Source organism: Monodon monoceros, unplaced genomic scaffold (assembly GCF_005190385.1).
Source record: "Monodon monoceros isolate NGI ecotype Baffin Bay Population unplaced genomic scaffold, NGI_Narwhal_1 Super_Scaffold_19, whole genome shotgun sequence".
In the NCBI taxonomy this organism is placed as follows: Eukaryota; Metazoa; Chordata; class Mammalia; order Artiodactyla; family Monodontidae; genus Monodon; species Monodon monoceros.
In genome coordinates this window covers 56,754,943-56,777,033 of record NW_021703775.1, presented here as the reverse complement: position 1 = coordinate 56,777,033, position 22,091 = coordinate 56,754,943, and the positions used below count along the sequence as shown (strand labels likewise).

General features: G+C 39.9%; 1 protein-coding gene across 8 annotated transcripts in view; it reads left to right on the top strand.

The window, feature by feature from the left end:
- TMEM178A (transmembrane protein 178A) overlaps nt 1–22,091 on the top strand; it is a 248,006-nt gene that overhangs the window by 153,859 nt on the left and 72,056 nt on the right. For 7 of the 8 annotated variants that reach the window (XM_029231420.1, XM_029231421.1, XM_029231418.1 and 4 more), the window contains one exon: nt 10,683–10,781. The exons of the other annotated variant lie outside the window; for it this stretch is intronic. The gene's annotated coding sequence lies outside the window, so the exon portion shown is untranslated. The remainder of the gene's footprint in view (nt 1–10,682; nt 10,782–22,091) is intronic. 8 annotated transcript variants of the gene reach the window in all.

The window sequence follows — 22,091 nt, the reverse complement described above, 5'->3', positions numbered from 1 at the left end:
ATATCCAGGCAGTGTTCAGACTTCCAGTTGTTTCTTGAATGTAATTTTAAAAATATATATTGCAGATTATTGAATCAAGAGAAACCATATCTGGATATCAGAGATGTGTACATCACCCAGAGATCCTGGGCATGGAGGTGGGGTAGTAACTGGATGTGATTCTGTGTTGTCTCTTTTTGGAGTAAGTGTGACTTTAGTTATACATTAGTTGGACATACATTTGTTGGACAAATATCAGGTGGAGGGACTTTTGAAATTGTTTGAGTTTGTGTTAAGTAGGCATGGGGGAAATGTAGTTCATATTTGCTCTTATTGTCTGCCCACTCTTTCTTTCTATGAAGGAACTGTCTCCCTCCCATCTCATTAGGTTCTTGTGAGACTGTTAATCACAGTGTATGCGCTGTCTGCAGGACCAGTGTGTGACTCAGGCCTGACCAATAATGGGCCAACTTCGCATCCATGGTGATTAGACATGGTCTGAATACAAGCAACCAAAGTATTCTCATGAGATTGAAAATCTCACGGATGCAGGGAGTCTGTCATCCGTTTGAATCATGAGCTAAAACAATGTGGGTATGGAATTTTTTCCTTGGCCACACTCCCTGGGATAGGGAAAGAGTGTACATAACAGTGGGAGAGAATGAGGCCAATATAGAGAGAAAAGCAGAGACAGGATGAAGCAAGAGTTGGCGGGGTTGATGGCAGGGAGGAAGAGAGAGAGGGGCAATGACAATATTTGAGCCCTTGGGTTTAGCTGTACCTAAAGTTACCTTGGAAGTTTTGTGAAACAATATATTCATTTATTTCCCCTTAAGCTAGTTAGAACTGGGTTTCCTCTCGGTTGCAACTAAAAGAGTCATAAAAACTGGGTATAAAAATCTTGAATTACAACTTTTGCCCCTCAAAATTCTATATACTCTGCTTAATTTCCTTCTAACATTTAATAATGCAAAAGAGTGGAATTCCTGGTGGTCCAGTGGTTAGGATTCTGAGCTTCCAATGCCAGGGGCTGGGGTTCCATCCCTGTTTGGGGAACTAAGATCCTTCAAGCCATGTGGCACGGCCAAAATAATAATAATAATAATAATACGAAGGAGAAGTTTGTGATCAGCCTGACTTCCCTCCCTTTATTATGCAATTCATTATTCCTGTCTGGATGCTTGAAGAGTCTTTTCTTTATATATATTTTCCCTCTGAAACATTATGGGCTCCTTACACCTGCATAATTGAGGCTTTTTCCAATTTGTGATTTTTTTTCAACTGTGTCTTTGATTATAATTTCTATTCCACTTGCTTTGGTTTCTTTCGCCTATAATTCCTAGGTTGGATGTTTATACGTTGGGGATGGTGGGAAATAACAATATTCTGACAGCCTCCAAAAGCAGCAGCTGGTCAGTAAAGGTCAGCTATCCAGTTTCTGGGTTGGGACAGGTCTTGCATTCTTATTCCAGGGAGCCAGAACGTTTGGGAGAATTGAACGGACTTTGTACCTTTTTTTCAGATAGGTAGTCTTTCTGTTAAGGCAGCATAACACAAGGATTTACCACCTGCACTCTTCAGCACAGTTCCATCAGTATGGTGGTTAATGAAAGTGTTCGTGTTTAATTCCCCCCCTCCCTTCTGATTCATGCTTATTTTAAGGGAAATTTTAGAGAGACTGTCAGATGCCATTTAAAGTTGAAAGTCTTTTCTGTTAACTTAAGAGCCAGTTTCTATCATGTACTTTGTGTTTTCAGCATTTACTTAATTAATTAATTCAATTCTCAAACCAGCATTATTGAGCAACTTTTATATGGCAGACCCTGTGGTTGGCTAGGCGATAAAATCGAATAAGTTGCTATTCTAATTCTTAAGGACCTAGCAATCTAGTGGGTAGATAGATGTACAAAACAACCAACTGCAAAGGACTGGTAAGCCTATGATATACACAGTGCTCTGGGAGCAAATTGGGAGGTGACAGACAATTGTGTCCAGCTTTGTAGAATCAGTAGGAGCTTACCAAATAAATGGAAAAGAAGCATTGCTGTATTATTCTACTATCATTGACCTGTGTCCTTTGAATGGGATGTGATGGGGGCTCTGCCTGTATATGGATATTTCTTTTCAAAATTTCACTCCACTGCCTTTAAATTTCACAAGCGGTTCTTACAACTGACCAATCTGCATGCCACACACAGTATATGGGATGAGACGGGCAGCTTTGCCTCTCTCCTTGTCAGTTTAATTTCGCTTTTTCTCTACCCACTGGGTATGGAGATGCTGGGTTCTTACACATTTTAATTGCTTATCTATTGCAAAATATATTTATGTAATTTTGAAGGAAAGCAGTGATTTATATTAGCAGAGAATGGGAGAGTTTAAAGGGGTAATCTAGTCTAACCTCCTCATTTCCAGTTCCATTTTCTAGTTGTTAAGGTCATACAGCTAAGTAGGACCAGAGCAGGAATTACAATCACGATGATGAAGATTGCACAGCACTGGCAATTTTCACAAACATTGTTGCATTTAATGTTCACAAAGATCCTCTGAGCCTTGTATTATTATTATACCCCATTTACCGGGGAGGAAATTAAACTTAGCAATACCAAGGTATTTGTTTTAAAATGTTGTATTAAATCTCTGGACTTTCAGTCTAGTACTTTCTTTGTTACTCAGTGAAACCTCATTGGTTTTCGTTTGTTTAATTGAATTCTAATTAAAAATACTTTTCAAACTAGGATCTAGGATTATCTTTTTTTCTTTTTGTGTTTTTTTCTTTTAGGATTATCTTTTAAAAAATAATAAAATGCATAAATGGTATCTAGCCCAATATCTGATTTCCTATATTTCTTATAGTCCATATCACAGGTAATATTTCCCATACTCCTTGATATTATACTGTTTTGTATTATTGTCTAGTTTGTATTTATATGATTTGTGTTATCTGAGCAAAAAGCCTTTTCCCTGTTCAAAATCTAGTAATTTTCTATTACACCCCCTCTTTGTGACTTCTTTTAAGTTCACCAACTGTCAGCTCTTTCCCGCCTCTCCATGGCAGATTGCCAGATTGTATAAATCATGCCTTTGGCTGTTCTTGTCAACAACTGAAGCAGAATTTTTGCAAAAATCTTGTAAACAGTGTGTTGCAATGTTAGTGGCTTCTGCTACTAATGCCTCCCTTTTCTTTCTTTTAATATGAGGCTCGGTCCCCTTGTTTTATGAAGTGGACCATTTCATCTTTCTTCCACGTGCAGCTAGCTAGGCTTTTCTCATGGATTTAGTAGAAGCTGATCTTGAAATTTTCACAAAGGTGCTTCTTCCCTTGCTCCTTTAGTTTCCATTAGGATCCCTAATGGGAGTGATGTTGAACACCCATCATCTCAAAGAGTTCTATTTTCGAATCCTGACCCTGCCACTTTCTGGTTGAGTCATCTGGGGCAAACTTTTCCAACCTCGTCTGTAAAACGGGATCACATCACACATACCTAATGGCAGAATTGAGAAGATGGAATTACCATTGTGTTTTTCAGCCACACCACATGGCATGTGGGAATCTTAGTTCCCTGACCAGGGATCAAACCCACGCCCCCTGCATTGGAAGCACAGAGTCTTAACCACTGGACTGCCAGGGAAGTCCCAAGAAGATGGAATTAGATGAGAATAGTGCCAGATACATAATGTTTACTAAAAAGAATGTTGATTGCCACTTTTATTATTCTTGTAAATAATTCTTTCTTTGGTTGAAGTTTCTCTTTGTTGTCAAGCTAACCATTCAGTCATATATCACAAACTCACCACTGCCTTCTCTCTTTTGAAACATTGTAAGTCAGTTGTTTTGTTTTTGCCTAAACTCTATTTCTTGAGCATCTTGACCCAACTCTCTTTTTAATTATTTTGCTTCATTCTTTTCCTATGAGTTTTAGGGCCTACTACTCTCTGGCATCTTTAGATTGGAGCAAATGGTCCCTTTGAGTCATTCCTCTGACATTTTTAGCCACTTTATATTCTCTCAGTAGTTTGCTAACTCCACATATAATCTGATACACCAGTTCCCAAGAAGTCAGTTTTAAGATAGTGGAAAAATTGGTATCTATCACTTTACAGTGATTTGCTCTGGTAGTTCTATTGGCTCGTTTCCTGTTTCCCCCCCAAGCTTTTAGAAAATGCATTCACATAAATATTCTTCAAATCTGTATTATTCATATTAATTTCATAGGCTGTGATTGATTATTTCCAATCCTGTCCCTTTTAGTTGAAGGGCAGTCAAGATCCTCTTCCAATTCTAATGCTTCTTTTTATATTCAGGAAACTCACCATTTAACAGATATAACAACAACCATAAATGCTAGGATACAGGGACACAGAGGGATAAAAAACATGGTCCATCCTTCAAGGAACCCATAATAAGTAAGTTGTCCCTTCCTTATTTCTTTAAAAGACATTCATATCGTTTTATTTTCATAATCGTTAAACTTGGCTTCTGACATAAATGAGTATCTAGTCCTACATCCTTGGAATAATTCTTACCATCAGGACTATCCTAAGGCTTATATTAAGGTGAAAAAAATATTAGATGGTTCCCAAAAGAAGTGGTTTGTGGTTTGGGTATAATTTGCTTAGTATTTGCATATGCCTATTTTGAAAAGACCTAGTGTTTCAAGTTAAAACACTAAGGCTATAAATGAGAGCAGATTTCTTGCTTCATGTTTGGCTGCCATAATTGATACCGATTCCAGAAACGTATAGCCAAAAGTGAGTCAACAGTTAAATGGAACAGAGAAGAGGAAAAAAAAAAAAAATCTCAAGAAATCTTCTAAGACAGTAATAGCCCCCATCTGGAATTTTCCTCTCCTCTGTAAGAGCTTTTGCAGTTAGAGTGCAGTGTGGCTGGATGGAGCTCTGGTTTGCATGCTGCCGGCTGAGGGTTACTCCAAGTCCACCCCGTGCTCAGCTATTTCCCTTACTGGCCTTTGAGTTAGAGCATGGAAGACCCCCTATCAAAATAGAAATGTTTAGACACAGAATTTTATTGCTGAAAGTGATCTTACAGATCATTATACCACAGAGATTCCCAAGCCTTTTCAAGTGTGAGAACCCCTTTTCAATCTCAACGTTTTTTGGATTCCCATTTAGTAGGACTTGAACTTGTAGTATGCATGGATTGAGAAGGTATATAATGACAATATGCCACTATGAGTTCAATTTGCATGAATTTAAACTTCGTTAATCACAACAGCGATTACATATATTTGAAACAAATAGCTATACCTGTATGAGTGAGACATATCACTTATTTCATCTATAGCCTACTAGGTATACACATGGATTTGGAGATCCCATGAATTTGGAGGGCCCTGGGGACCTGCACCTTGGAAACCATTGATCTAATCCAGTCTCCTGTTTTAACAGATGAAGGTAAATGTGGTTTGTGGAAATTAAGTGACTTTCTAAGGATACAGCTAGTTAGTGGCAGAGTCCAGTTCATTGACACCTTTTCCACTGTGCCTCAGCTGTCTTAAACTTATCTGAAATTATTATTCATCCAGATCAGCAGAGAGAGGTACTATAAATGAACTAGCTCAGAGGAAACTATGATTGTGTACCACACACAGGAAAACATGCTCCTGTATATAACAATAACAAAACAGATCAATTAGATTAATTAATTAGTTTGTATATAGAATTAAGTAGATTGTATGTAGTTAATTAGATTGTATATAGAATTCTTGCATAACTTGTCTCACTTGACAATTACATATTTCTTGAGGATTGCAAGGAAGTAGAGACCTGTGTTAGGTACTTTATGAACTGTGGAGTGAATATGAAAAATGTTGACTTTCTGGCCACAAATAATAACCCCTCTCAAAAAAAAAATGCAGAGGAAGAATTAAAAACCTTAAATATTATGGGTTTTTGGCAATGAACGGGCACAAAAGTCAGCAAGAATGGACATCCTCAACTTCTGCCAAGTCAGGAGGAGCAGTTCTGGCTGCTGAGTTGAGAAGAGAAATGAGAAAAATCACCAACCAAATAATACATTCTAATACTGGCAGACACAGGAGGGGGAGTGTGTCAGAGATATTAAAAAGCCATTCAGTGTGAGAATGATGCGATTCAGCTGGGGAAAGAAGAAAAGAACAATTGATATTTCCTGGATATTTATTAATGTTTAGATACAAGAGGTTGTATTGAGAGTCGCCAAGTCTTCAGCCTGTTTTCTCTGTGTGCTTGATACGGCGTGAAAGAGGCTGAACAGAGTGCGGTTCAGATCCGTGCTCTCCCTGGGTGACCCATTTCTGCCAGTACTGCACTGGGTTAGAAAACTTCAGGGGTTTCCTAGACTAGCTTTAGGTCTCTTTTGATCTGGATGACCCTTGGGAGTCTGAGTTGATTTTGATTCCTGTGAAAATTTGGGTCATTTGGGGGTAGATCTTGCCTGGTCCAATCATATCTTTTGTGTGGATATGGTAATAATGAGGGTCCATTCAGTTAGATCCAATAGTGTCTCAAGAAGGTCAAGGCTACTTATCTAGTTATGCTGTGTATCTGTTTTCCATAGATAGAGGATCTATTTCATGAGCAAAGTTTGCCATCTTCATTCCAACCAGATCATTCCAAATGATCTGAAACTATGAGCTGCAAAAGGAATCTTAAGGGAAAATAGGGCTGAACTTGAGCAAATCCATTCTCACCACCGGAAGCTGTAACTCCACCTGCATAGTATCTGGGGGACAGCCCATCTGACTGAGTCTTAGAGAAACAGAGTAGATATAACTGGTATTGACAGAAAAGTTGTACAAACAGATCGTGATTAATTCTGTAGTCCTTACAGCTGAATATAACAAAACTGGGGTCCAGGGACTGTTGCTTTGCCTCCATGTTCTCTACCCGCTTGTTCCCAAGACTCTAGGTGTCAGAGGGAGGGAATGGCGTTTGCCATAGAGCAGAACCCTTCCTCTTCTGAGTAACTCGCCAGTTAGAGCTGCAGTGCTGGCAGCGGTCCTGAGAAGGGCTCTGCAACGTGGGCTGGTTAGCAGGAGCATTTTCACTGCAGGCAGGTTCCGTTGCCTTGGTGAAGTCCCCACGCATCTGAAGAGTGGCTCATCTGTTTCCGGCTGGGGATCGCTTGTGCTCACCCAGGCACCCATGAGAAACCTGGGAGACTGGTGAGCAGGTGCTGGCTGAACCGGGAACCTTTAAGAATCAGCCAACAAAATAGATAATTTTACTCAGTACAATTCCAGGAGGACTAAGTTTTGGAGGAAATGCTGTCAGAGAAGCGTTTTCAGTGTCAGGGGCCTAGGGCAGGAATGGTGAGTGGAGAAGGAGGAGGGAAGAGGAAGAACAGAACGAAGAAGTGAGGGGGTGAGTTGGGGGGTGAACGGGCTGAGAGATTCTTAGCACTCGGGTGGAGAGAGTTGTCTAAGAAAGATTTTAAGGATGTAGCCTTTATGATATGCTTGTAAAACCTCTCACCCTGCTGCTTCCTGAAAATCACAGTAAACATCTACATTGTGCTCTTTCCAGTGTGGGCGTCAGGACCCACCTTTGGCTATTGAGCCGTTGAAGTGTGGCTGGTCCGAACTGAGATGCGCAGCAAGTGTAACATACGCACTGGATTTTTGGCGACTTAGTGTAGAAAAAAGAATGTAAAATATCTATTGCATTGATAATTTTTTACATTGAATACTTGTTGAAACGATAATATTTTAATATATTGGGTTAAAGTATATCATTAACGTTAATTTTACCTGTTTCTTTAAAAAATGTGTCTATTAGAACGCTTAAAACATAATGTGACTGATGTTATATTTCTACTGGATAGCACTAATCTAAATGATTCTTCAAAGCTACTGGAGTTAGATTTGTGTTTATTTTGGGTTGGTATTGGTGGTGCTACAGGGTTGTACAAGCAGACACTCACACCCTTGTCTGTTGATGGCCAAAATGGAAGGGAGGGTCAGACTTGATAAATCTCAGGCTCCAAAAGGAGCATTGGTCAGCAGGCTCTGGTAAGTACATCTGTGTGCCGAGACCTGCAGACATTTGGAAAGATTCAGAGTCAGAGAAATACCTGGGAGAAATGGGGCCTGACTTAAATATATCGAAAGGAGACCAAGTTTTCCTACAAGAACAGAACTGGTATTAACAGAGATACCTCAGAGGGCAAAGATGGGAAACAGCGGGGATGGGAGAGAAGGTGCAGCCTTCTCTGCGAGTGTGTCATGGCTCAGTAAGACGGGAATAAAGACACAGACCTACTAGAGAATGGACTTGAGGACACGGGGAGGGGGAAGGATAAGCTGGGACAAAGTGAGAAAGTGGCATGGACATATATACACTACCAAATATAAAATAGCTATTTTATCTGGGAAGCAGCCGCATAGCACAGGGAGATCAGCTTGGTGCTTTGTGACCACCTAGAGGGGTGGGATAGGGAGGGTGGGAGGGAGATGCAAGTGGAAGGAGATATGGGAACATATGTATACATATAGCTGATTGATTCACTTTGTTATAAAGCAGAAACTAACACACCATTGTAAAGCAATTATACTCCAATAAAGATGTTTGAAAAAAAAACAAAAACAAGAATGCCTGATGCCTGGGAGGGAGGAGAAAGAGGAAAAGAAGAAAGGACGGAGGGGGAGAGAGGAGAAGGAAGGAAATAGAACTGAATTGAGAAAAATAGCCACGCAAGGCTAGACGTGGTTCATGTGGTCCCCGATAGATCTTGTGAGTTTGAAACAGCTTGAGAAATGACCACTCCACGGAGCAGAAATCCTCTGTAAAACCCCCACAAGTAAAGAAAAAACAGGTTTCCTGAATGTTCAGTAGCAGCAGTCATGAATCTATTTATTTGAGAAACGGCTTTGAAGCTGCCCCAATTCTTTGTTAAGACAAGACTGGGGAGAAAGGAGTATTTGCATAAGTGATGAGGTGAAAGGGCTGCTGGCGTCCTCAAAGTTGAATGCGTCCCAGGGATACATCCTTTAGCGCCCTCCATAGGAGGCCAGGGAGTCCCTGGCTGCATCCCTGGCACAGTGTTATTCTGTAGCGGTGTGTATATATCTCGCTCAACTATTTGGAGCGCGACTGGGCCCTTCAAGTAACCAGAATAACACCCTTCATTTCACTTTACGGCCAGCAAAGACACTCATTCCAAAGAGTTAGTAGAAACACGTAAAACCCTTCAGTGGAGTACTGCCTCTGCTCTGGGTCTGAACAAGTTCAGTCCAATTTCTCACCCCATAACTCCTGTGTCTATGGAGCCAGGCAGTTAAAATGAATGACCGGAGGCGCTGCAAGGGTTTGAAGTGCCTCACAAATCATCAAAGAAAGACTAAATTATGTCCTGAACTTACCAAAGCCAAAAAGTGAACTAATAATATATTTTAGAAACAGTTGCTCCAAGAGCTGAAACTGAAAACATGGTGATGTTTAACTCCAATTTAATGAGAACATCCAAGTAATTAAAAGGCCCCACTCTTAAAGCTTTCTGGTTGATTGAAGGTGCTTTGCATATTGGAAACAGGTATGAAAAGCTTTTATGTGTTAAGGGTTCTCTGAGGCAAAATTGTTAGCACTACCCACCTGGTGGACCACCTGCATCGGTTTAGCTAGAACTAGTTAGAAATGCAAATTCTCAGGGCCCACCCCAAAATCTGCATGTTGTCAACATCTTTAGGGGATTGTAGGCACGCTGAAGTTTGAGAATCATGGGCCTAGGGCCCTAGTGTGTCTCTTGGAAAGGAAGGAACACCCTTTCCTTGAACAGGGCCTCTGGGGACCACAGGTAATCCTTATTTTATGTTCTAGGCACTGGGCTAAGAACTTTACACAACTTACCTCATTTTAATCCTTCAGCAGTTCTAAGGAGGCAGTATTAGAATTAATGCCACTTTACAGATAAGGAAACTGAGATATAAAATCATTAAGCAATTTGCCCAAACCCACATGCCCTAAGTAGGAGAACCGGGATTTACATCTAGGCTGCCACTCTTTGGCAGGACGTGATTCAGTCTTTTTCACTTGGGTTTTTTTTTTTTTTTTTTTTGCGGTACGCGGGCCTCTCACTGTTGTGGCCTCTCCCGTTGTGGAGCACAGGCTCCGGACGCGCAGGCTCAGCGGCCATGGCTCACGGGCCCAGCTGCTCCGCGGCATGTGGGATCCTCCCGGACCAGGGCACGAACCCGCATCCCCTGCATCGGCAGGCGGATCCCCAACCACTGCGCCATCAGGGAAGCCCTTCACTTGGGTTTTGAGCCATCTACAAGATGGGCAGATAGGGAGTTCTGTGGGTCCTACCCACATGGGTTTGCTTTGTCCTTTCCAAAAAGCCTGGGATTTCCTGCTTAAAAGTCCCACAGAATCTAGGTGGTGGAGTGACTTCCCCAGATCACATAGTTAATGGCATAATCCTGGCTGGAGTGCAGGCTCTCTGATCTTTCATCTCATATGTTACAATAAAAAAAAAATACCAAAAAGCAAAACTGAGACCATAAAATTGAACTGAAATACCGTCTTTTAGGAATAATGTCTGTTAAATTTGGAGGTTTACTCTTATATGACTCAAGATAGCTCAAGGAAAGGGGACTTATTTAAAAGTGGGGGTGGAGGGAGTCAGTGACACCCCTCCTTTCACCCATCGCAGTCTCGTGAAGCACACGTTCTGTTTCTCTGTTCTCTTCTTCTCCCTTCTGCAGGCAAGGCTGTCTCCACTACTCCTCTGCTTATGGGTGAATGAAAATGGCCACCCCAGCCCTGATTGGACAACATCCTTCATTTCACACGCCAGCAATCATGTGAGCATGGTTTTGTGTCTCTTATTTCTAATTCTCCAGTCAGAGAATTCTAGGCTATTCACTGATCTCTCATATTAATCAGCCAAGTCAAGTTGTTATTAAAACAAAGGCAAGAAGGCTACCCCTTTCAGTAGGGGCATGGGGGTAATTCCAAATAATGGATTATAGAGTAGGCAACCCTGCCCAAATGTTCTACTACATTTTTAAAAAAAATAAGATCATACCTCTTGTAGCATTTTTTTTTTTTTACTATTTTGCCAAAATACTTCCCTGCCTATAAATAATATCATACCTCCTCAGTTTTTGTGATGGTGATACAATCAGCATATCCATTGTATGGCTCTGCCTCGGTTTGCTCAACCAGTTTCTGTTGGTGGGTTTTCTTTCCTCCAGGTATTAGCCAATATTGTCAATGTTGTAATGAACAACTTTGTCATAAATCTTTGTGCCCAGTCTTAGTTCTTTTTTTAGGATAAATTCTTAAAAGGCAAAACTGTTATGTGAAGAAGTGTGGCCATTTTTAAGGCTTTAGAAATACATACCCCAATTACCTTCTGGAAAAGCTGTCCCAGTTCAGACTCCTACCAGCAAGGGAGTAAACCTTCCCACAACCTCACCAGCACTGGGGATTATTCTTTTTTATCTTTGCCAATTTTATAGGTAAAAATTGAGCTCATTGTTCTTTTAATTTGTGTTCTGGCTGAGGTGGAACAATTTTTTCACATGTTCACTGGCCTTTTGTATTTCTGGTTTTGCAACATATGTCTCTTGAAAACCTCAGCTGCGCTTTACACAGGAAAAAGATTTTGGCAGTTGTCATTAAATGTCTGCTTGTTCCTTATTCTAGTGGCGTCCATTTAGTTGATTACCCCAACCTGAAGGTAAACCAGCATCGCATTATTAGCATAATAGTATTTGAGTCTTCAAACAACATGTAAAGCTAAGCCTTTAGTTTGTTACACTGTCCTTTATGAAGATGTTCTAGGAGAGGCGAATCGATCTTCCAAGCTATGTGATAAAATGTCTGAGACCAGAATACCTAGTTGGCTGAAATGGTGGGATGGGGTGAAGTGAGAATATGAAAGATGTCAAAGCAGTTGGAGTTCTTAAGGGAAGAGAGTTTTTCGTACTATCCTGATCTCTAAGGACGGGGAGAGGAATCTGTATGGGAAGTTGACTGTTTCTTTTTAATCCTTGCTTTACATCCAGCATTGAAAGGATGGACCCCTATCTCCTGTTCAAGTTGAAGTGTGGGTAGTTTTGAGTCTCCTCACAATTACTTCCTGGGACTTTGAAAATGATTCAGGATAGAAGACTCCCAAGAGATCAGATTGAGGTGACAGTAGGCTCATTGAGAATCACAGGTCAAGACATTTTGAGGAATGCGGGCTGGTGGAGCTTGGCTACACCGGTCAGAGATGTCCTTCTGTATAGGCAGTCGCCTCTGGTTTGATTCAACAGGGTTTCCCAAGCTTCCCTCATGATAATGATCACCTGATGTATTCACTAAAAACAAACATTCCAGGCCCACTGATTCAGACTCTTCAGGCAAGGGCCTGATGATTCTACCATCAGAGAAATTTGGAAAACACAGATTCAGAGGTTCTGCGGGAAGGCCTTTTATAGCAGATAGCTTTTTGGATGTCCATTCAGCCACCAATACAATACAATACAATTCCCTACCCCTAGGTTGGACCTTAGTATTCATGATTGGGCTTTGTCATACCCATGTCCCTGGCTGCAAAGGAAGCCAGGCTGTGCCAGTCAGATTTTCTCTTTGTAAATTAAAAATGGTATTTAGAGGTAGCCAGTCTGTCTCTAGAATTGCAGTATGGAATCTCAAGAGCATGGGGCAGCTATATTCTGCCAGGTGGATGAAGAAGCTGTTAAGATGGTATACAGGAAGACAGAAGAATGAAACACAGATGCCCTCTTGACTTGCTTTCAATAACATCTCTACTAAAACATTCTAATATAAAAAAATCATCTGCATGTAACTAAAGCCTCTACCTTGAACATCAAGTGAATTTAATGGGTCTTCTATTTTATTTTATTTTTTAAATTAATTATTAAAAAAATTTTGCATTTTATTTTATTTATTTTTTATACAGCAGGTTCTTATTAGCCATCAGTTTTATACACATCAGTGTATACCTGTCAATCCCAATCGCCCAACTCATCACACCCCCACCCCCACCCCCTGCCGCTTCCCCCCTTGGCATCCATACGTTTGTTCTCTACATCTGTGTCTCTATTTCTGCCTTGCAAACAGGTTCATCTGTACCATTTTTCTAGGTTCCACATATATGTGTTAATATACTATATTTGTTTTTCTCTCTCTGACTTACTTCACTCTGTATGACAGTCTCTAGATCCATCCACGTCTCTACAAATGACCCAATTTCGTTCCTTTTTATGGCTGAGTAATATTCCATTGTATATATGTACCACAACTTCTTTATCCATTCGTCTGTTGATGGGCATTTAGGTTGCTTCCATGACCCGGCTATTGTAAATAGTGCTGCAATGAACACTGGGGTGCATGTGTCTTTTTGAATTATGGTTTTCTCTGGGTATATGCCCAGTAGTGGGATTGCTGGGTCATATGGTAGTTCTATGTTTAGTTTTTTGAGGAACCTCCATACTGTTCTCCATACTGGCTGTATCAATTTCCATTCCCACCAACCATGCAAGAGGGTTCCCTTTTCTCCACACCCTCTCCAGCATTTGTTGTTTGTAGATTTTCTGATGATGCCCATTCTAACTGGTGTGAGGTGATACCTCATTGTAGTTTTGATTTGCATTTCTCTAATAATTAGTGATGTTGAGCAGCTTTTCATGTGCTTCTTAGCCATCTGTATGTCTTCTTTGGAGAAATGTCTATTTAGGTCTTCTGCCTATTTTTGGATTGGGTTGTTTGTTTTCTTAATATTGAGCTGCATGAGCTGTTTATATATTTTGGAGATTAATCCTTTGTCTGTGGATTTGTTTGCAAATATTTTCTCCCATTCTGAGGGTTGTCTTTTTGTCTTGTTTATGGTTTCCTTTGCTGTGCAGAAGCTTTTAAGTTTCTTTAGATCCCATTTGTTTATTTTTGTTTTTATTTCCATTACTCTAGGAGGTGGATCAAAAAAGATCTTGCTTTAACACTCTTGTTAAAGAGTGTTCTTCTTACGTTTTCCTCTAAGAGTTTTATAGTGTCCGGTCTTACATTTAGGCCTCTAATCCATTTTGAGTTTATTTTTGTGTATGGTGATAGGGAGTGTTATAATTTCATTCTTTTACATGTAGCTGTCCAGTTTTCCCAGCACCACTTATTGAAGAGACTGTCTTTTCTCCATTGTATATCCTTGCCTCCTTTGTCATAGATTAGTTGACCATAGGTGCGTGGGTTTACCTCTGGGCTTTCTATCTTGTTCCATTGATCTCTGTTTCTCTTTTTGTTCCAGTACCATATTGTCTTGATTACTGTAGCTTTGTAGTGTAGTCTGAAGTCAGGGAGTCTGATTCCTCCAACTCTGCTTTTTTCCCTCAAGACTGCTTTGGCTATTCGGGGTCTTTTGTATCTCCATACAGATTTTAAGATTTTTTGTTCTAGTTCTGTAAAAAATGCCATTGGTAATTTGATAGGGATTGCATTGAATCCGTAGATTGCTTTGGGTAGTATAGTCATTTTCACAATGTTGATTCTTCCAATCCAAGAACATGGTATATCTCTCCATCTGTGGGTATCATCTTTAATTTCTTTCATCAGTGTCTTATAGTTTTTTGCATACAGGTCTTTTGTCTCCCTAGGTAGGTTTATTCCTAGATATTTTATTCATTTTGTTGCAGTGGTAAATGGAAGTGTTTCCTTAATTTCTCTTTCAGATTTTTCATCATTAGTGTATAGGAATGCAAGAGATTTCTGTGCATTAATTTTGTATCCTGTAACTTTACCAAATTCATTGACTAGCTCTAGTAGTTTTCTGGTGGCATCTTTAGGATTCTCTATGTATAGTATCATGTCATCTGCAAACAGTGACAGTTTTACTTCTTCTTTTCCAATTTGTATTCCTTTTATTTCTTTTTCTTCTCTGATTGCCATGGCTAGGACTTCTAAAACTATGTTGAATAATAGTGGTGAGAGTGGACATCCTTGTCTTGTTCCTGATCTTAGAGGAAATGCTTTCAATTTTTCACCATTGAGAATGATGTTTGCTGTCGGTTTGTCATATATGGCCTTTATTATGTTGAGGTAGTTTCCCTCTATGCCCACCTTCTGGAGAGTTTTTATCATAAATGGGTGTTGAATTTTGTCAAAAGCTTTTTCTGCATCTATTGAGATGATCATATGGTTTTTATTCTTCACTTTGTTAATAATGGTGTATCACATTGATTGATTTGCGTATGTTGAAGAATCCTTGCATTCCTGGGATAAATCCCACTTGATCATGGTGTATGATCCTTTTAATGTGTTGTTGGATTCTGTTTGCTGGTATTTTGTTGAGGATTTTTGCATCTATATTCATCAGTGATACTGTCTGTAATTTTCTTTTTTTGTAGTATCTTTTTCTGGTTTTGGTGTCAGGGTGATGGTGGCCTCATAGAATGAGTTTGAGAGTGTTCTTTCCTCCGAAATTTTTTGGAAGAGTTTGAGAAGGATGGGTGTTAGCTCTTCTGTAAATGTGTCATAGAATTCACCTGTGAGGCCATCTGGTCCTAGACTTTTGTTTGTTGGAAGATTTTTAACCACAGTTTCAATTTCATGACTTGTGATTGGCCTGTTCATATTTTCTATTTCTTCCTGGTTCAGTCTTGGGAAGTTATACCTTTCTAAGAATTTGTCCATTTCTTCCAGGTTGTCCATTTTATTGGCATAGAGTTGCTTGTAGTAGTCTCTTAGGATGCTTTGTATTTCTGCAGTGTCTGTTGTAACTTCTACTTTTTCATTTTTAATTTTATTGATTTGAATCCTCTCCCTTTTTTTCTTGCCGAGTCTGGCTAATGGTTTATCAATTTTGTTTATCTTCTCAAAGAACTAGCTTTTAGTTTTATTGATCTTTGCTATTGTTTTCTTAGTTTCCATTTCATTTATTTCTGCTCTGATCTTTATGATTCCTTTCCTTCTGCTAACTTTGGGTTTTGTTTGTTCTTCTTTCTCTAGTTCCTTTAGGTGTAAGGTTAGATTGTTTATTTGAGATTTTTTTGTTTCTTGATGTAGGCTTGTATAGCTATAAACTTCCCTCTTAGAACTGCTTTTGCTGCATCCCATAGGCTTGGGATTGTCGTGTTTTCATTTGTCTCTAGGTATTTTTTTATTTCCTCTTTGATTTCTTCAGTGATCTCTTGGTTATTTAGTAACGTATTGTTTAGCCTCCATGTGTTTGTGTTTTTTACGTTTTTTCCCCTCTAATTCATTTGTAATCTCATAGTGTTGTGGCCAGAAAAGATGCTTGAAATGATTTCAATTTTCTTCAATGTACTGAGGCTTGATTTCGGACCCAAGATATGTTCTATCCTGGAGAATGTTCCATGCGCACTTGAGAAGAAAGTGTAAACTGCTGTTTTTGGATGGAATGTCCTATAAATATCAATTAAATCTATCTGGTCTATTGTGTCATTTAAAGCTTCTGTTTCCTTATTTATTTTCATTTTGGATGATCTGTCCATTGGTGTAAGTGAGGTGTTAAAGTCCCCCACAATTATTGTGTTACTGTCGATTTCCTCTTTTATAGCTGTTAGCAGTTGCCTTATGTTGAGGTGCTTCTATGTTAGGTGCATATATATTTATAATTGTTATATCTTCTTCTTGGATTGATCCCTTGATCATTATGTAGTGTCCTTCCTTGTCTCTTGTAACATTTATTTTACAGTCTATTTTATCTGATATGAGTATTGCTACTCCAGTTTTCTTTTGATTTCCATATGCATGTAATATCTTTTTCCATCCCGTCAGTTTCAGTCTGTATGTGTCCCTAGGTCTGAAGTGGGTCTCTTGTAGACAGCATATATATGGGTCTTATTTTTGTATCCATTCAGCAAGCCTGTGTCTTTTGTTTGGAGCATTTAATCCATTCATGTTTAAGGTGATTATCGATACGTATGTTCCTATGACCATTTTCTTAATTGTTTTGCATTTGTTTTTGTAGGTCCTTTTCTTCTCTTGTGTTTCTCACTTAGAGAAGTTCCTTTAGCATTTCTTGTAGAGCTGATTTGGTGGTGCTGAATTCTCTTAGCTTTTGCTTGTCTGTAAAGCTTTTGATTTCTCCATAGAATCTGAATGAGATCCTTGCTGGGTAGAGTAATCTTGGTTGTAGGTTCTTCCATTTCATCACTTTAAGTATATCATGCCACTCCCTCTGGCTTGTAGAGTTTCTACTGAGAAATCAGCTGTTAACCTTATGGGAGTTCCCTTGTATGTTATTTGTCATTTTTCCCTTGCTGCTTTCAATAATTTTTCTTTGTCTTTAATTTTTGGCAATTTGATTATTATGTGTCTTGGCATGTTTCTCCTTGGGTTTATTCTGTATGGGACTCTGCGCTCCCTGGACTTGGGTGGCTATTTCCTTTCCCATGTTAGGGAACTTTTCGACTATAATCTCTTCAAATATTTTCTCGGGTCCTTTCTCTCTCTCTTCTCCTTCTGGGACCCCTGTAATGCGAATGTTGTTGCGTTTAATGTTGTCCCAGAAGTCTCTTAGGCTGTCTTCATTTCTTTTCATTCTTTTTTCTTTATTCACTTCCACAGCAGTGAATTCCACCATTCTGTCTTCCAGGTCACTTATCTGTTCTTCTGCCTCAGTTATTCTGCTATTGATTCCTTTTAGTGTAGTTTTCATTTCAGTTATTGTGTTGTTCATCTCTGTTTGTTTGTTCTTTAATTCTTCTGGGTCTTTGTTCAACATTTCTTGCATCTTCTCAATCTTTGCCTCCATTCTTTTTCTGAGGTCCTGGGTCATCTTCAGTATTATTATTCTGAATTCTTTTTCTGGAAGGTTGCCTATCTCCACTTCATTTAGTTGTCTTTCTGGGGTTTTTTCTTGTTCCTTCATCTGGTACATAGCCCTCTGCCTTTTCATCTTGTCTATCTTTCTGTGAATGTGGTTTTCGTTCCACAGGCTGCAGGATTGTAGTTCTTCTGGCTTCTGCTGCTGCCCTCTGGTGGATGAGGCTATCTAAGAGGATTGTGCAAGTTTCCTGATGGGACAGACTCTGGGTCTTCTATTTTAAAAGTGAAACTTATTCTGGAAAGATTAGGGCTATCAAAAATACATAATTTAATGTAAATTACTTTAACCAGATTACTGCAAACTCTGGCAACAGGAGTGTTATTTTTAGGGAAGAGGGTGGGGAGTGGGCCATGAAGGTGATGTGAGGAGAGGCAAAATAGGTGAAGAGTCACAGCAGTGGTTTTAGAGACTAACAAGGGAGCACGGAGCCTGGACATGGTCACTTCTATGTGGTGTTTACACATTTTCCCCTTGTGCTGGAGAGTGTGCAGGTATTTCCAATCTAGGCTGATCTAACCACCAGTGTGAATGTCAGGTGGCATTTAGGATCTGTCAGTTTCAGTTTTTGCTGCTGTAAATAATACCTGGTTAGGATTCTCGAACTGAAGATTAAAAACATGAGTGGGTTATTTGAAGACAACACAGTGTGCTTAGTAGAGTTGATTTAGTGTTCATTCAACTAGTCAACTCATTACACAGGTAGTTATGTTTAGCTCTTTCTCATCACACAAGGGCAAGACAAATTTTTCCTCCCTAACTGTCAGGGCTGAGTGCATATCTCTTCTGGGTGTCTTGATCCATTTTTCCCTTTTGTTCATGATTAAAGGGCTATAGACTCCTTCAGGAAGTTGTCTCAGAATTCCATTAGCATCACAGTTTCTAGACTTTCCTACCAGGTCAGTAACTTGTTAAAAGCTCACCTTCTGGTTCCTGAGATTTCTCTTTCGCTTTCTACACATTTGGTCCTCATCCATTCTACTATCTCCTGTTTTTCCCACTATTTTCCTATTTTTATTTCATGTGTGTAGCTGGAAGGGGAGCTCCATATCTCCCAGGAAGGCTTGCTGTTGAAGAGGGAAATATCTGACTTCCCAGGAGCTTAAGGTTCTTCATATTCTTTTAAAACAAGCCCCAACATGGGACTTCCCGGGCGGTCCAGTGGTTAAGGCTCTGCGCTTCCACTGCGGAGGGCTAGTGGGGCGGGGTGTGGGTTTAATCCCTGGTCAGGGAATTAAGATCCTGCATGCCGGTGGTGCGGCTGAAAAGAAAAGGAAAAAAACAAAAAAACGCAACCCATGGAAGGAGGAAAGGCCACCGAGCTTTGAAGACATTGGCAAACCTTTCAGGATCTGAGGCACTGCTGCCTTTAACCCTTTATTGCCACATCAATGATTCATTTTGTTGTTTTAGGGACCTCCCTTCCTTTGCTAGGAAGGTACTTTTGAATTTCACTCTAAGTTCCCCAGAAAGCTACAAATGTGAGCTTAATCTAGGTTGTTTGATGCAATTATAATTTTATCTGATGGTCTGGTTGATACGTTTAGAAAAGGAGTATCTGAGGGCTGGTCCTGGAGGTCCAGTTCTAGGTCCCTGGCTGAGTTCACAAGGAAAACACATCGCAAGGAGGATATATCTGATCTCTGGGAGCCAAAAGGATCCTAAGGTTACATTCTGCCTGAGAATGGCTGGCTGTGGCTCCCTGATGCTCTTCAGCTGTGGGCTGGGAAGGCATACTAGAATGAAGCTAAGAAAATCTGTGCTTTCTTGAGAGCTTCTTTTTTTAAAATTTTTTTTAAAAATTAAAAAAAAATTTTAATTGAAGTATATTGGTTTACAATGTTGTGTTAGTTTCTGGTGTACAGTAAGGTGATTCAGTTTTATATGCGTGTGTGTGTGTGTGTGTGTGTGTGTGTGTGTGTGTGTATATGTAGATTCTTTTTCAGATTCTTTTCCATTATAGGTTATTACAAGATACTGAATATGGTTCCCTGTGCTATACAGTAGGACCTTTTTGTTTATCTGTTTTATATACAGTAGTGTGTATCTGTTAATCCCAAGCTCCTAATTTATCCCTCTCCCACTTCCCCTCTGGTAACCATAAGCTTGTTTTCTATGTCTGTGAGTCTGTTTCTGTTTTGTAAATAAGGTCATTTGTATCTCTTTTAGATTCCACATATAAGAGATATCCTATGACCTTTGTCTTGACACCTTCTTAAGGAAGGGGTGTAACAATATGGAGATTTGCATGTGTAATAAATTTTTATTAACTCTTAGTTTTCAGAGCACTTTGCAAATGCGAACTCCCAACTCTCACTGTGCATGATTTTTCTCATTTATGGCTGGGCAAACAGAAGCATAAAGAGCAGCAATGAATGGTCTGAGATCACCGAGTTAGTGAAATAGGCAGAGCTCATAGACTAATTATCTCTTACTGCACCTCTTGCCCAGCCAGTCACCCTCACCCTTAGTCTTCCCTGACAGCTGCCATCCACAGCTCCTTAGGAAAAGGGAAATTCAAGCACAGATGAAGGAAAAGGAAATTGTTTCAATCCAGTGTTCTCTTAACATTTAATTCAAACCTGTGCTGTTGGACTAGCAGCCCCCATGTGATTTAATATAGTGATGAGTAAGTCTAAAGAGAAAAGTATATGTACAGTAAACTAACACTGATGCATTTTGGGGGGAGAGAACTGCTGACTCGCGAAATATACATTTATTTCCACCACGTGAGCTATAGTGACTGCTATTTGTTTCTCTCTGTTCACTCAGGGATTAAATTGAGTTTAAGCAGCCTGGAACAGTTTGATGCCTTCTCTTTTCAGCCATGGAAGGTGCCAGGTGGCTTGCCTCTAGAATCTGACATCCTGTTGGTGAGGATAACAATCCACAACTGAGATCCTTTGGCTTTCTTTAGGCCCATCTACGAGAAATAAATCAGAATGATGCAGAGCTAAGAGCATGAACTTTGGCCACAAATGGTCTTACGTTCGAATTCTGTCAGTAATGGTGTGACTGGGTCCTCTGTGAGAACTGTCTTTCAGGTCATGATTAAATAGCATATGATAGGTGGGTAATAATAATGATAGTAGTAATAATGATTGTTATTAAAGCAGCCACCATTAAATGAGTACTTATTACACACCAACCACTGTGCTAAGTGGTCTCAATCTTGACAACAGCAGTAGGAAATGGGTACTGCTAATAAATGTATACTTAATGTCAGTTGCTCTTTTCCTTGACTGAGTAGGTATTTACTGAGCATTGGATACGTGCAGACGTCATACTAGGTGTTGGTGATTTAGCATTAAATGGGTCATGATACCACCTCTCAAGGAGTTCTTGTACTCCTGGGGGAATAGGGAAGAAGACAAAGGAAATATGAAATGATAAGGACTATCAGGGGGTATGATTGGAGCAAATGGAGGGGAGAATATGAAACAAAGTAGGAGGGAAGTTTGAACCCTCAGGGTTCTGTGGCTCGGGAGATTGCTGGACCGCTAAGGTCATGGACTTTTGAGTTCAAGTCCAGCGCCCTCTACTAATCCTTCCCTCCTAGATGAGCGTCATCACTAAGACAAGACTCTGGGAAGCTTCTTCCCAAGGAAAGGATTACTTTAAGGAAAAAAAAAAAAAGAACCTTTATTGTGAAAGTTTTCAAATTCACAAAAACAGAGAGAACAGAATAATAGACTCTTTTACTCATCCTCCACATTCAGTAATCATCAACATTTTGCCACATAAGCTACACGCAAAGGACACTTTTACTGGGGGGCTCTGTGGGTGATTCCGAAGAGACTATATAAATCCTTTGTCCATTTCCCCTTGTCCTATATCCATAAACTGGATCTTCTCTCCTCCCTCCGTTGTGAAGACACCCCTTGATTCTAACAGGAGAGTGAGTGTCGGGCCTGTGATCCAACCTCCATCACTGCTGGAGTAGAACAGCCCCACATATATGCTGGAATAGCATCTCCTTTTAAACAGAGACAGGATTATTATTGCGGTAGTCAGATTTGCATTTTGCACATACGCACTTTTTTTTTAAACATCAGTCATAATGCCTGGTTTGGGGAACAATGCCTTAATCATCACATGATCGGTGTAGTAAGACCATCTTTAGCAAATGGATTGGACACAATAGACATCTTGGTTAAGATGCTAGACCTCACTGGGTGACTATTGTCACCCACATCTATTATGTGGCAATCATCTGGTGAATGCTAGATCTGACTGTGAAAATAGATTTGCACTTTGTCTTTTTTTTTTCTCCTTATTCTCCATCAGTCCCAGCCCCTGCAAAGGAGTCTGTCTCAGGCAG